The sequence below is a fragment of the Leucoraja erinacea genome, chromosome 32, assembly GCF_028641065.1.
Source record: "Leucoraja erinacea ecotype New England chromosome 32, Leri_hhj_1, whole genome shotgun sequence".
Lineage (NCBI taxonomy): Eukaryota > Metazoa > Chordata > Chondrichthyes > Rajiformes > Rajidae > Leucoraja > Leucoraja erinaceus.
This window is the reverse complement of record NC_073408.1, coordinates 5700336-5716245: the sequence shown is the minus strand read 5'-3', so window position 1 is coordinate 5716245 and position 15910 is coordinate 5700336.

Sequence of the window (15910 nt, the reverse complement as noted above, 5' to 3'; positions counted from 1 at the left end):
TTAGATGGGTTATCTTGGTTGGCATGGGCATGTCGGGCCGAAGGGCCTGTTTCCCTGCTGTATCATTCCATGTCACTATGACTCTAATTGCATTCTTGCTTCAGCTGAACTACAAACGACATTCAGGCCTGAGCTTACGTACAAGACCTCTCTCCTCCCTGTAAACAGACAATGCATCTCCCAGCCAAGGCAGCAGAAGGCTCTTGTTAAAGATGAATTTCCTAACAATAACAACGTTTGTGGCTTTCTGAGTATTGTACGAAAATAACAGAACAAAACACTCTTTTGATGCAAACTCAGCGCTGGCGGAGACTATTTTCGGGAACGAGCAAACAATGTTTGTCTAGGGAAAACGTTTACTGACAGTAAGTTGATGCGCACATTTTGGCAATGCCTTCAAACGGTGGTGTTTATTGCAGTGTTATTGGAGGTAGGATACTGACCTGCTGTATCTGCCATTGACACTGGGAATTTCAGATTATGTGTAGACATTTTGGTCATAGGGTCACACAGCGTAGAGACTGGCCCTTTGGCCCATCTAGTCCATGCCGACCACCACACCACCATTTACACTAGTCCAGCCTCCATGTATGTGGCCCATATCATATCCCTCTAAATCATTCCGATCCATGTACCTGTCCAAAATGTTCCTGATCTGTTCTGTAGTCAATGCCTACTATGTTCTATTGTGCTGAAGCAAAGCAAGAATTTCATTGTCCTATCAGGGACTAATGACAATAAACTCTCTTGAATCTTGAATCTTGAATCTTAAGGACGTGTCCCACTGTACGAGCTAATTCAAGAGTTCTCCCGAGTTTCCCCTGATACGAACTCGGAGAATTACGGTAATGGCCGCTCGTAGGTACTCGGGGCTCTCGTGGACATTTTTCAACATGTTGAAAATTCTTCACGAGTCTTCACGAGCTTACCTCGTTTCCCGAGTACCTGCCGTTAATGTTACAAGCGCTAAGAGACGTCCCGAGCTCCGACGTACCCGCTATGTACATTCTACGTGCTTACCACGAGTTTGATTTTTTTTTTTTCAACTCGGGAGAGCTCTTGAATCAGCTCGTGCAGTGGGACAGGCCCTTTAAACATTACGATAGTAATTACGAAATGCCAGAAAGCATCCCAACACTGACGGTATTTCAGAATAATCACAATGTCAACCTCAATGATGGAAGCCAGCAACTTGTGGCTACTGGTAACAAACTTGAGCAAACTGTTAGTTTTCTTTCCAGAGATTCAGAGCGGAAACACCGAGTCCATGCTGACCAGCGATCACCCTTCCACTAGTTCATTCCTACACTCTGGGGACAATTTACAGATGCCAACTAACCTACAAACCTGCACGTCTTTTGGAGTGTGGGAGGAGGAAAACCCGAGCAGCCGGAGAAAACCCAAGCGGTCACAGGGAGAACGTGCAAACTCCATACAGACAACGAGTTTAGAAGGATGAGAGGGAGTCTGATTGAAACATATAATATTATTAAGGGTTTGGACACGCTAGAGGCAGGAAACATGTTCCCGATGTTGGGGGAGTCCGGAACCAGGGGCCATAGTTTAAGAATAAGGGGTAAGCCATTTAGAACGGAGACAAGGAAACACTTTTTTTCACAGAGGGTTAGTTGTGAGTCTGTGGAATTCTCTGCCTCAGAGGGCGGTGGAGGCAGGTTCTCTGGATACTTTCAAGAGAGAGCTAGAGAGGGCTCTTAAAGATATCGGAGTCAGGGAATATGGGGAGAAGGCAGGAACGGGGTACTGATTGGGGATGATCACATTGAATGGTGGTGCTGGCTCAAAGGGCCAAATGGCCTACTCCTGCACCTATTGTCTATTGTCTACTTGTAGTCAGGATTGAACCCAGGTCTCTGGCGCTGTGAGGCAGCAACTCTCCCGCTGTGTTACTGTGTTAGCAAAATGGTAGCAAACTTGAGTAAACTTAAGCATATGTGGGCAGGGAGTTTTCATCAGTCATTTATGCTGCAAAACTTTGGGTATGTCTTTGATTTTCAGGGGAGCCCCAGTATATTCGGTTTCTAAACCAAATTAATTCACTCCAGAACCTCAGAACTGTGGAGATGATCTTCACATTCCAATCTTCTATTCCTTCTACAAACAACAAGGCTTTGGCATTGATGCGTGGCATTATTTATAAGTTCTTTTCTTATTTAGTTTGGCTAAGTAGCAGTCGCTGAATTTCTGAGTTGCTGTGATGTGGAATAACTATGCAGTAAAGGTGGGATAAGCACCATCTGGTAGAGCTGCTGCCTCACAGCGTCAGAGGCCCAGGATCGATCCTGACCTCATGTGCTGTCTGTGTGGAGTTTGCATGTTTTCCCTGTGACTGCATGGGTGCTCCAGTTTCCTCCCACATCTCAAAGGCGCACAGAGTTTGTAGGTATATTGACCCCTGTAAATTGTCATAAGTAGGAGTAGAGAATTAGGCCATTTGGCCCATCAAGTCTACTCCGCCATTCAATTGTGGCTGATCTGTGTCCCTACGTGTAGGGGAGCAGATACGTATGTGGGATAACTGAGGACTGGTGTGCACAAGAGATCGGTCGATGGTTCGGGTGGACTCGGTGGGCTGAGGGGCGTGCTTCCACACTGTGTCTTTCAATCAAGCAAAACGATTTAAGAGAAAAGCTTTGTGGGACTTTGTGAGAACAAGAAAAAATACTTTGAAATATGGGAGCTCTCCAGCTCTTGAAGAAGATCTGAGCTGCAAGCCAGTTTTTCAAAGAAGGTTTAGGCCTAGGTTTATCATTGTTATGTGTACCAGGGTGGAATGAAAAGCTACTCTACCGTCGTGCCACTGTGCCGCCCTTTAGTTGGTGGTGTCTTTGTTTGGTGGTAAATGTGGCATTCAATTAGCAAGCTGCCAGTTCTCACAAGCAGCAGTAAACTCCAATGATCAGTTTTCCAGGGGATATTTACCGACCGGGCAAATTGGAATTATGAGCGATCTTTTACAACCCTTCGAGACCACAGGCAGGGCCTATTTTTATTCCTGTATGCACATCCCATGCAGAAATCAACCTTTTTGTTAATTAATCTGATCTACGAGTACTGTGTTTACAGACCTGTTATGCGGCTGCAAGTAAGAATTTTATTGTTTCGTTCCGGGACATATGATAATTACTTTTAACTCTCGACTCCAATGAGAAGTGTGAGTATTAGTCTGAGAGGCTCATCTAACATACATTAATGTGTACATATAATCTTCTAGTTACTGCCTTACAGCGCCACAGATCCGGGTTCGATTCTGACTACGGGCACTGGCAGTACGGAGTTTGTACGTTCTCCCCGTGACCACTGTGTTCAGTTCTGGGCACCATGTTATAGGAAAGATATTATCAAGCTTGAAAGGGTTCAGAAAATTTTTACGAGGATGTTGCCAGGGCTAGAGGGTGTGAGCTATAGGGAGAGATTGAGTAGGCTGGGTCTCTATTCCATGGAGCGCAGGAGGATGAGGGGTGATCTTATAGTGGTATACAAAATCATGAGAGGACTAGATCGGGTAGATGCCCAGAGTCTTTTGCCCAGTGAAGGGGAATCGAGGACCAGAGGACATAGGTTCAAGGTGAAGGGGAAATGTTTTAATAGGAATCCGAGGGGTAACTTTTTCGCACAAAGGGTGGTGGGTGATTGGAACAAGCTGCCAGAGGAGGTAGGTGAGGCTGGGACTGTCCCATCGTTTAAGAAACGGTTAGACAGGTAGATGGATAGGACAGGTTTGGAGGGATATGGACCAAGCGCAGGCAAGTGGGACAAATGTAGCTGTGACATTGTTGGCCGGTGTGGGCGAGTTGGGCTGAAGGGCCTGTTTCCACACTGTAGCACCCTATGACTCTATCAATCTATATGGGGTTTCTCCGGGTGCTCCAGTGTCCTCTAACACTCCAGAAACATGCAGGTTTGTAGGTTAATTGGCTTCGGCAAAATTGTAAACTGTCCCCTAGTGTGTGGGGTAGTGTTAGTGTGCGGGGTGATCGCTGGTCGGCGCGGCAGGCCTGGTTCACCACTGCGAGAAGGACAAAACTGTGTCGGCCCCGGGAACCGCGGCGACACTTTGTGTACTGCCTCGGTGAGGTCTGCTGTGTGATATTACCGGGTTGTACGTAAAACAAAGCGTTTCACTGTACCTCGGTACATGTGGCATTATAGTATAATTGAAACATTGATTCGATGGGCCAAAGGGCCTGATTCCACGCTGTATCTCTAAAGTCTAAAGTTAATACCAATGCTTTTTTGATGAGAGCAACGCCACATAACGGCACCTCTAAAAAGTCAAACTTCATTACTAATGACACGTGAGACACATGTTTATTAATCGTATGGACTGGCACCTCTTTGTGTGCGAAACCTCCCCTCCCCCCCCCACCAGTTCATACCAACCAGCGAGTTAGATATTTAGCCGCAGGAAGGGATCAGATCTAATCGACAGAGGATGCTACATTGTCCACAGCTGTGAAGCGTTATTGATGCAAAACAGATTGCAAGTGAGATGGACTCATCCGGGGATTCTCGCACGAAAGAAGATCTCCCGTCAGGAAAAAAAGGGATCATTTCTGTATCAAGGCATCTGGAAATGTTCAGGGCAGGCACCGGAGCCGGCAGTGCCATGAATCCCGTGGAAACGTCCGCTCTGCTTGAATGCCTTCTTTGGAGAACATTTTAATGAATTGGTTGCACTTCATGCCACCCACTTCCCTCCATCACTTAGAAGGTACGACAGCTGCCTTGTCGTATTTCACTAAAGCAGGCAGCAACATCTGAAGCTGATATCTGCATGTAATGCATTTCACAATGGGTCGCAGACACCGCCTTCTCTTCAACTCATTCCGTACAAAGTAATGGCGAAGTTGAGAGTATAAAGAACACGATAAGCAAATATAATCCCGCGGAGCATTGTCCATTGTCAAGCTGGGGAGAGTGCAGAGAAGATTTACGAGGATGTTGCCAAGACTCGAGGGCCTGAGCTCCAGGAAGAGTTTGGGCAGGCTAGGACAGGCTAGAAACTAAACTAAACTAAACTAAACTAAACTAAACTAAACTAAACTAAACTAAACTAAACTAAACTAAACTAAACTAAACTAAACTAAACTAAACTAAACTAATCTAAACTAAACTAAACTAAACTAAACTAAACTAAACTAAACTAATCTAAACTAAACTAAACTAAACTAAACTAAACTAAACTAAACTAAACTAAACTAAACTAAACTAAACTAAACTAAACTAATCTAAACTAAACTAATCTAAACTAATCTAAACTAAACTAAGCTAAACTAAACTAAGGAGAGTAACCATTACCCTTGCAACGAGATCTGCCATGAATCTCTGATTTAAGTCTAATGTTATACTGTTATGTTCTAGGCCAGCCTGTCAGAGGAAAGAGAATCACTCCTACTATCTTCTCAATGTATTGATTATTTTAAACACAGTGATGAGATTCCCCCTTTTATACTCAAGGGAGTATATAGTCAGTGAAAGAAGAGTTATACAGAAGCGGAGCTTCATAATTGTGTTTAAATAGTAGAATATTCCCATTTAGTGAGTTGCATGCAGGCCATTCCCTCTTCTCCCCTCTCCCCTCTCCCCTCCGGGCAAGAGGTGCAGAAGTGTGAAAACGCACACCTCCAGAGTCAGGGACAGTTTCTTCCCAGCTATCAGGCAACTGAACCATCCTACCCCAACCAGAGAGCAGTGCTGAACTAATATCAACCTCATTGGTGACACTCGGACTATCTTTGATCGGACTTTACTGGCTTTGCCTTGCACTAAACGTTATTCCGTTACATGTATCTTACACTGTAAATGACTCAATTGTAATCATGTATTGTAATTCCGCTGCACGCAACAAAAGCTTTTCACTGTACCTCGGTACACGTGACAATAAACTCAACTCAACTGATATCAAAACGTGTCTGAGTGATGAAAACTAATCAAAACACCATCAGGGCTATAAGTAGTTGGGAGATCGAAGGTGATTGTCGGTGGGCACAGACCAGGTGGGCCGAAGGGCCTGTGTCCACGCTGTATCACTAAAGTCTAATCCTAGAGAATCCTTGATGAGTTCTTATCAAGTGCAAAGACAAATTCTCCTCCTGAAACTCCTTGCAATGATTTGCGGGCTAACTTTGTGTTCAGAACCTAGAGAGGGTGTCAGGGGTGGTGGGGAGAAGGCAGGAGAATGGGGTCGAGAGGGAAAGAAAGATCAGCCATGATTGAATGGCAGAGTAGACATGATGGGCCGAATGGCCTAGTACTGCTCCCATCACTTTGTGGATTTATGAACATGAAATACCAACCAGTTACATGGAATGCAGGGAAAGGCCACTGAATATCACTCTTATTTTGAATCCATGTCTTGTGTCAACGTGATCCATCCTTTGATTGTAAGAGGCTCTGTTTCCTGAGGCCCCTTTCCTGTCATACTCCACATCAACTTCTGTTATGGCTATGGGGCTGTTCCATTCATAATTCAGCACCAAGTGTCTACTCCACCTCCAGCACGACTCAGATCTCCATCTTTTCTCAAATGCAGTGTCAACAAACATTTGAACTTGTTTAAAAAATAATAGTCTTTAGTTTTGTTTGTGGCACGCAACAAAAGCTTTCCGCTGTACCTTGGTACGTGTGACAACAAACTAAACTGGAGGAGGTCAGAGAGTCATAGGGTCGACGAATGATGCAGCATTGAAACAGGCCCTTTGGCCCAACCTGCCCACACTGGCCAACATGTCCCAGCTACACTAGTCCCACCTGCCCGCGATTGGTCCATATCCCTCCAAACCTGCCCTATCCATGTACCTGTCTAACTGTTTCTTAAATGTTGGGATAGTCCCAGCCTCAACAACCTCCTCCGGCAGCTCGTTCCATACACCCACCACCCTTTGTGTGAAATAGTAACTCCTCTTAAATCTTTTCTCCTTCACCTTAAACCTATGTCCTCTGGTCCTCGATTGACCTACTCTGGACAAGAGACTCTGTGTGTCTACCTGACCGATTCCTCTCATGATTTTATACACCTTGATAAGATCACCCTTCATCCTCCTGCGCTCCAAGGAATAGAGTCCCAGCCTATTCAACGTCCCCCAATAGCTCGGACCCTCTAGCCCAGGCAACGCCCTTCTTCTCTGTACCCTTGCAAGTGAATCTTTGGCTGATACAATCAAGTCAATCAAAAGTCCAACAGGTAGAGCAAAGGGGAAGATACAGAGTTCAGAGGATAGTCATGGACAAAGACCAATGTCCTCAAAGGTGAATCAGATGTGACCCTAGCTTATGGAAGGACCATTCAGCAGCCTGAGAAGAGAGGGGAAGATAGACAAAAAAAGCTGGTCATGGGCCTGTCCTCCTTGGGCGTCATTTGCACGTAATTTACGCGACATCATTTACGCATCACGACATGTGCGTTGTTCAGCGCACGTGATGCGCGCATGGTGCGTGGTGACGTACGCAGTGACGCGCGGTCGCGCATGGCATCCCAGGATGTTGGGATGTACAAAATCATCGCGCGCCACCTCCGTGATGCGTAAATGACGCCCAAGTGCGACAGGCCCTTCAGGCGATTTTTTAAGCGACTGTGGTGACAATTTGGGCTGTCGATGGTTGTCGCCAGGTTAACGTAGGTTATCGCCAAGTGACGTAGGTCGTGCCGGTACTGACCGGTGAATTCCATTGTCCTAGCCGCTGGCAGTCGCCTAAAAAATCGCCTAAGTTGGACAGGCCCAGAACTCAGCGGGACAGGCAGCATCTTTGGAGAGAAGGAACGGGTGATGTTTCGGGTCCAAGAAGCTAAAGCTGTTGCTGCCATCACTTGACCTTGACTAGAGCCATGCGGCGGTCTGTAATATATTCCCCAGGTGATACTTTTGACATGCAATAACTAGGAATGTGAACTGTCTCAAGGAGAAGTGAAGCGGAGTAAAAACCTGCAACTTGCAATTATCGTCTGTTGATGCATGAAGTGTGAATAAACATCAGCAGGACTGTGCGACTTTCACAGGTTGTCAGCTGCCTGTTAATTGTTCATCACTTCTGGTGACAGTCAATATATTTATTACAAAGCTTTGGAAAACTCTTAACAGAAGTATTTTTAAAGTGTTGTTTACAAGGTTGCCTTTCAGTGCAGCGGGGTCTTTGGAGTTACATTGTGGCGCAGCGGTAAAGTTGCTGTCTTTCAGCGCTTGAGGCCCAGGTTCGATCCTGACCAAGGGGTGCTGTCCGTATGGAGTTTGTACGTTCTCACCATGTTTAGGTTGGTTTGGTTTACAGATAAAACAAGGGAAAATGCCCTTCAGCCCACCAAGTCCATTCTGACCATCTGACACCCATTCACACTAGTTCTATGATATCCCACTTTCCTATGCGTTTTACAGAGACACTTTTTACAGCGGGCCAATGAACCTACAAACCCACACGTGGCCCGCCCATCCCACCCGGGGTTTCTGCCCATGTTGTACAACACGGAAATAGGCTATTGGGACCAACATCCATTCCAACCAAGATGCCCATTTAAACCTCATGCGTTTTCCACCACAGAGTCCCCAAAATTTTTTCAAACTGATCTTTGTTGGCCCCCACCATGACCCGACCCACACGTCTGCCCATATACCCATTGTGACCAACAAATAGGCTATTGTTCCAACCCATTCCAACCAAGATGCCCATTTAAACTAATCTCATTAGCCCATCTACCTCTACACAACTCCTCCCTTTTTTTCACCTCTTAACTTTGTCACTTACCCCATCCATCTACCAATTACCACCCCCCTCACCTGTATCTACCCATTACCTGTCAGGCTTTGCCCCCCCCCCATTTTCCAATTTTCTCTCTATCAGTCTCAAGAGGTCTTCGTTTAGTTTAGGGATACAGCGTGGAAAGAGGCCCTAAGGCCTAGCGAGTCCATGCCGACCAGCGATCACTCCTACCATGCACCAATTAGCCAACAAACCTGCAGGTCTATGGAGTGTGGGAGGAAAGTGGAGCAGTTGGAGAAAACCCACGCAGGTCACGGGGAGAGCGTGCAAACTCCGTACAGACAACACCTGGATTTCTGGCGCTGTGAGGCGTTAGCTCTAGCCCTGCGCTACCGTGCCGCCTACCGTGTCCGTTTCCCACCACAGATGCTGCCTGACCCATCGAGCTCCTCCAGCACTTTGCTTTCTGTCTCTCTTTCCCACATTCATCATATTCTCTCTCCCCCTTTTTCTCCCCCTCGTCCTTTAGTCCCTCACGTGAGGCGCTCGTCGTTTTGTTCTGGAAATGTTGCCGCAGTGTTTACCTCATGTGTGTTTGCACTTGATGTAATATGAAAAATTACTCCAGCAGTGTGTTTCTTGAATTAATCATGCCGTCTAAGTAAGATTAATTGACAGCACTCGTTGTGGTGTAGGTGCAGGAGATACAAAACTACCCGCAGGGATTTGCAAAAATACAACAAAGTCTTCCATCCACTAATGAGCAAAGCTATTTCAAAGTCCCTGACTGGACAAAGTACAAACGGCTAGGAGATGGAATGGGCAATGGGTCTTGTGTTCCGATGAAAGGTCAAGAACCTGAATAATGAGTCATGCAGCACGGAAAGCAGCCCTTCGGCCCGACTTGTCCATGCCAGCCAAGATGCCTACTGTGCCACCACTAGTGCAGAGATACAGTGTGGAAGCAGGCCCTTCAGCCCACCGAGTCCATGCTGACCAGGATGCCCCATCTAAGCTAATCCCATTTGCCCACGTTTGGTCCATATCCTTCTAACCCCCTCCCATCTCTGTCCCTGTCCATATGGTTAAATCTTGTTATTGTACCTGCCTCGACTAGGTTTTTAGTTTAGTTTAGTTTAGAGATACAACGCAGAAACAGGCTCTTCGGACCACCGAGTCTGCACTGACCTGTGATCCCCGCACATTAATAGTACCCGACACACATTTTTAACATTTTTTTAATGCCAAGCCAATTAACCTACAAACCTGTTTAAGAAGGAACTGCAGATGCTGGAAAATCGAAGGTAGACAAAAGTGCTGGAGAAACTCAGCGGGTGCAGCAGCATCGATGGAGCGAAGGAAATAGGCAACGTTTCTATTTCCTTCGCTCCATAGATGCTGCTGCACCCGCTGAGTTTCTCCAGCACTTTTGTCAACCTACAAACCTGCACATCTTTGGACATGTTGGCCGGTGTGGGCAAGTCGGGCCGAAGGGCCTGTTCACACACTGCATGACTCTGTGACTCGTCGTAAATCTTCTACGCACAGCCATTGTTTCTGTCTTCACATGTCTGACTAATGAGCTGTTTCTAACATTTCCTGATTTGCGATCTCTGGAGTGTGTCTGCTTCTGGATGAGCCTCGCGTGTGTTTTTGCCCATTGCTAAATGAACGGAGTTAGCAGAAACTGGCAGGGAAGCACTGAACTGAACTGAAATACTGTGGGATATGGAAATTTATGTACAAGTGGAATGAGAGAAGTGATGAAATATTAAGGAGGAAGCACACAAGGGAGAAGGTAACCAGCTGATTAAAACGTGGAGGCAGACTCGGAATGCTGGTGATTATCAGAGAGATGACTAATTTCTGTGAGGCATCAGTCGGATTGTTTTGCCTTTGCCCTTGAATGAGAAGCAGAAATGTGAAGTCGGCAGGAAGGGTGCAGCACAAAAAATCTTGGAAAGCCCTCCACCATCGACAGATGTTGGAGCAACTCAGCGGGTCAGGCAGCAGCTCCGGAGAAAAGGAATAGGTGGGATGACACCCGTCTTCAGACTGAGCAAAAGACCAGCGAAGGTCGGAAGAAGGATCACGACCCGAAACATCATCTATTCCTTTTCTCCAGCGATGCTGCCTGAACCGTTGAGTTACTCCAGATCTTTGTGTCTATCTTCAGTGTAAGCCAGCATGTCGACATTTCGTGGTACAGGACCACCACCGATTATCCGGAAACTGGCGGTTAGAGTCACACAGTGTAGAACCAGGCCCACCTTGCCTATGCTGAACAAGCTGGCATTCTGAGCAAGTCTCGTTTGCCTGCATTTGGACCATCCAGGGACACAAGGAATTGCTGACTTCCATTGACAGCATCTGCACTTCAAGGTCACCTCCATAATCAAAGACCAGTCTCACCCCGGTCACTCCTTCTCCCCTCTCACATCTGAGGTACAGAAGTTTGAAAATGCACGCCTCCAGATTCAGGGACATCTGATTTCCAGCTGTTCTCAGGCAACTGAACCATCCTATCTCCAACTAGAGAATAGTCCTGACCTCCCTGCTAACTCATTGGAGCCTCCCAGACTATCTGTTATCGGACTTCATTATATTATTTTATACACGTATCTAAAACTTTGATCTTGTTATCTTCCAGTTTGGCGGTCTTTCTATTTGCTCAAAAATAGTTAGCGATAGAACTCACCGTTCTCCCGCGCTGCGATTGCACCAAGTTTTGTTCCGATCGGTTGAATGTCGTAAAAGTTAGCGGGGTTTAAAAATCTTAAAAACCCCACGTGCGCAGATCGATCTCTTCTCCTGCCTATCAGCGGCGTGTGGATTAAACTCTTCCACTGTCACTCCCCGGGACGGTCCGCCTCTTCCTGCGCCATTGTGTCTTTACTGGAGCTGAGGGTGGGGGCGGTGGTTTCCAACCGGACTTTCAGACCAGGACCTGAAGCAGCCCCGCCCCAGGCAGCAGCCCCACCCTGCCCTGCCCCAAACAGCCCCGCCCCAAACAGCCCCACCCCAAACAGCCCCACCCCCCCCCCCCCAAACAGCCCCCCCCAGCAGCCCCACCCTGCCCTGCCCCAAACAGCCCCCCCCCCAAACAGCCCCCCCAAACAGCCCCCCAAACAAACAGCCCCCGCCCCAAACAGCCCCGCCCCAAACAGCCCCCCCAAACAGCCCCAAACAGCCCCGCCCCAAACAGCAGCCCCCAACCAAAGCAGCCCCCAAACTGTCCCGCCCCAAACAGCCCCACCCCAAAACAGCCCCGCTCCCCAATCAGCCCCCCCCCAAAGCCCCATCCCAAACAGCAGCCCCGCCCTGCCCCACCCCAAACCCCAGCCCCGCCCCAAAACAGCAGCCCCCGAGTCAGAGACCCAACCCCCGCCCAGAGTCGGAGATGTCCCTCGCAGTGGAGACCCTGATCCCGGCAGGGGCGAACGACCAGCGACCAGCACCCATGTGAGTCCGCATCGCACCACCAATTCCAGCCACTACTACCCTTCTGGTCCCCCTCGCTGGCTGCTACCCCCCTCCCCCGTGATGCCCCCCTCTCCCCCATAGCAATTTCCCCATCTTTCTTCCGAGCTCACTCCCCCTCCTCCTCCCCACAACCTCCCCGCAACCCCCGGCAATAATACACTAAACTAAACTAAACTTCTCTATCTTATTATTGTGTAAGAAGGAACTGCAGATGCTGGTTTAAACTGGTGGAATTCTCTGCCAGTTCTCTGGATGCTTTCAAGTGAGAGGTAGATAGATAGGGCTGTATAAAACAGTGGAGTCAGGGGATATGGGGGAGAAGGCAGGAACGGGGTACTGATTGGGGATGATCAGCCATGATCACATTGAATGGCGGTGCTGGCTCGAAGGGCCGAATGGCCGACTCCTGCACCTATTGTCTATTGTCTAAACGGAAGAAAGACACAAAAAGCTGGAGTCACTCAGCGGGACAGGCGGCATCTCCCTCACCCCTCAGGCATCCCCCTCATTACTCTCTCTGAAGTATTAAAACGCTTCCAAGCACTAAGGAAAGCACCAAAAGCATCGACAAGGAGTCCAACAGAGAATAACTGTGGCAGACAAAAACGCTGGAGAAACTCAGCGGATGAGGCAGCATCTACGATGCTGCCTCACCCGCTGAGTTTCTCCAGCATTTTTGTCTACCTTTGATTTTTCCAGCATCTGCAGTTCTTTCGTAAGCATAACGGTTTACAACTGTGTGTGTGTTCCACCCTCGGGCACATTGCTTTCACATTTTACTCGTTTATATTTAGTCTGAAGCACAGATGACATTAATTTGTGTGGCTGCAGGAATGCTTATCATGCTCGGGTGTACCGAGCCATGGAGTTGTACGGCACGGGGCCTTTTTTGTTTTTTTAATCAAAAATGATTTATTTAATTACCACCACGGTACAAAAACAAAACCGTGGCGACGCGCCCGACACCATAGTACAAAAATCACCAACTTATCCAGACAACTGTGTTAAAATGCCCCTGTCCCACTTAGGAAACCTGAACGGAAACCTCTGGAGACTTTGCGCCCCACCCAAGGTTTCCGTGCGGTTCCTGGAGGTTGCAGGTGGTTGCCGGAGGTTGCAGGTAGTGGAAGCAGGTAGGGAGACTGACAAAAACCTCCGGGAACCTGCACGTCCTTGGAGTGTGGGAGGAAACCAGAGCACCCAGGGAAAACCCACGCATGTCACGGGGAGAACGTACAAACTCTATACAGACGGCTCCCGTAGTCAGGATCGAACCTGGGTCCCTGGCGCCACAGTGCCGCCCTATGTGACACCAGATAATGAGGATGTGGTCTCGTGGGAAGTATGTGTTAGACATAGAGTAATTCATAGTGTCTCCTCGGGTTAAGCAGAACCAGTGCAAAGCATTTGATAAATGCTTTGAAGCAATTTTCACCAATGTTTCACAATTAACATGGTTCAAGCCGGGAAAAATATCCCTCTCACTTTGGGTACTGCTAACGCTTTGTGATTTTTTAAGTCGTGAAGTTACTTTCATGCGAAGGTGTGAACTACGAGGGCTGTCTGCATTACTTTGAGAAGAAGATGGAGAAGTTGAATCAAAGTTAATACTCTGTGGCGACAGAACAACTCATTTGTCATTTGTCCCAAACTGAACAACGGAGTCGTTTTGCCTGACCGTAGCAGCTGGAACAGTCTGTTGCAGGGGTGGAAGGGGTCTCTCATGATATTGTTGGCTCTGGAGTTGCACCTCCTGATGTATAGTTCCTGAAGGAGTGAAGTGAAGTTCCCATAGTGCGTTCGGCCGAACGCACTACTCTCTGCAGAGCCTTCTTGTCCTTGTCAGAGCAATTCCCAAACCAGATGGTAATGTTCCCGGACAAGATGCTTTCCACCGCCGCTGCGTAGAAGCACTGTAGGATCCTCGGAGACACTCTGAATTTCCTCAATTGCCTGAGGTGGTAAAGGCGCTGCCTTGCCTTACTCACGAGTGCTGAGGCGTGTGATGCCCATGTCATATCCTCGGAGATGTGGACTCCCAGAAATTTAAAACAGTTCACCCTATCCACAGGATCCCCATTTATCCTCAAAGAAAGTCCAAGGGTCTCCAATGAGCTGGATAGTTGCTCAGGACCACACTCTAGTTGATAGTAGAATGGTTCAGTTGCCTGATAACAGCTGGGAATGAACTATCATTGAATCTGGAGGTGTGCATGTTCACACTTCTACCCGATGGGAGAGGGGAGAAGAGGGAGTGATCGGGTTTGTGTCTATCCCCCAAGTCTATGGAGTTCGGAGCTTATTTGGAGGTTGTAGTGTTTAATAGCCTGATGGCTGTACCAAGGTCGAGTCCCATCCCGATCACTCCCTCTTCTCCCCTCTCCCATCGGGTAGAAGTGTGAACATGCACACCTCCAGATTCAATGATATATTCCCAGCTGTTATCTTGGTATATTGTGATGATATATGGGGCAATGGAAGAACCGTGCCAATGAAGGATAAGTCCTGGGAGCAGAGTTAGGCCATTCGGCCCATCAAATCCACCCTGCCATTCAATCATGGCTGTTCCGTGCTGTTGAGCTCTATGGCTCAACAATTGCGCATTTTCACAGTGCAGGAAGTACGGATTGTAACTATGAGTGTAATAATGCACAGAATATGGGAAGTCCAAGTTGTTAGATCTTCCCAACCTGGTACCTTGCATTTAAAGAATATTTAAAAAATAATAGTATTTTTGGTATTAGTTTGGTACAGATACGTGATTAAGGGAATATAACTGGTGCAGTTCTATGTTATGAAATAGAATTTTGATCTTCCCTTGAGGCATCTTAGTGAGTGCAACGTTTCTGTCGTACAAATCATAGTCAGATCTTGTTTGGGCTTTGAGGGATGAAATATGCTTTAGCCTTGGGGGGGGGGGGGGGGGGGGGGGGGAGGGGGATAAGTTACTATAATACTAAGGTGTGAAATATGAGGACAGTCTGCATTGCTTTGAGAATAAGACGGAGCAGCTGTCCCAAAAAATCTCCTTTAAAATGATTTTACAGGATAGAAACCATTCCTGCAGATAAGGAACCCAGGAGAACAGAACATTAGGTTATAATTAGAGCCAGGTCGTTTATGACTGAAGATAGGAAATGCATAATGACCAGGGGTAGGGAGGATATATCATGATTATCAATCTGACAAATGCGACATTTATGATCAGAATGTTTTCCTACTGAAGACTGATATCGCAAACCACCAAGGTGAACCGTGCAGTTTGATGCATGATTGTGCTCATGTAAACTGAATTACCATCAGTGATAAAAGGGCCTGTCCCACTTAGGCGATTTTTTTCAGCGACTGCCGGGCGACTGTCACATTCGTAGCCCCCGTCCCACTTAGGAAACCTGAACGGAAACCTCTGGAGACTTTGTGCCCCACCCAAGGTTTCCATGCGGTTCCCGGAGGTTCCCGCAGGCTTTTGGGGAGAAGAGGGAGTGATCGGGTTTGTGTCTATCCCCCAAGTCTATGTAGTTCGGAGCATATTTGGAGGTTGTAGTGTTTAATAGCCTGATGGCTGTACCATTGTCTATGACAATCTACCACCTGGTCGAAGTCAAGCTACAGCAAGGTAACGACAACTGGCGACACAAGTGTCGCGACTTAGGATGTCCGCCTACGACCACACCCACCGCAACCGACCACCACACGGGCGACAAGACAACCTACA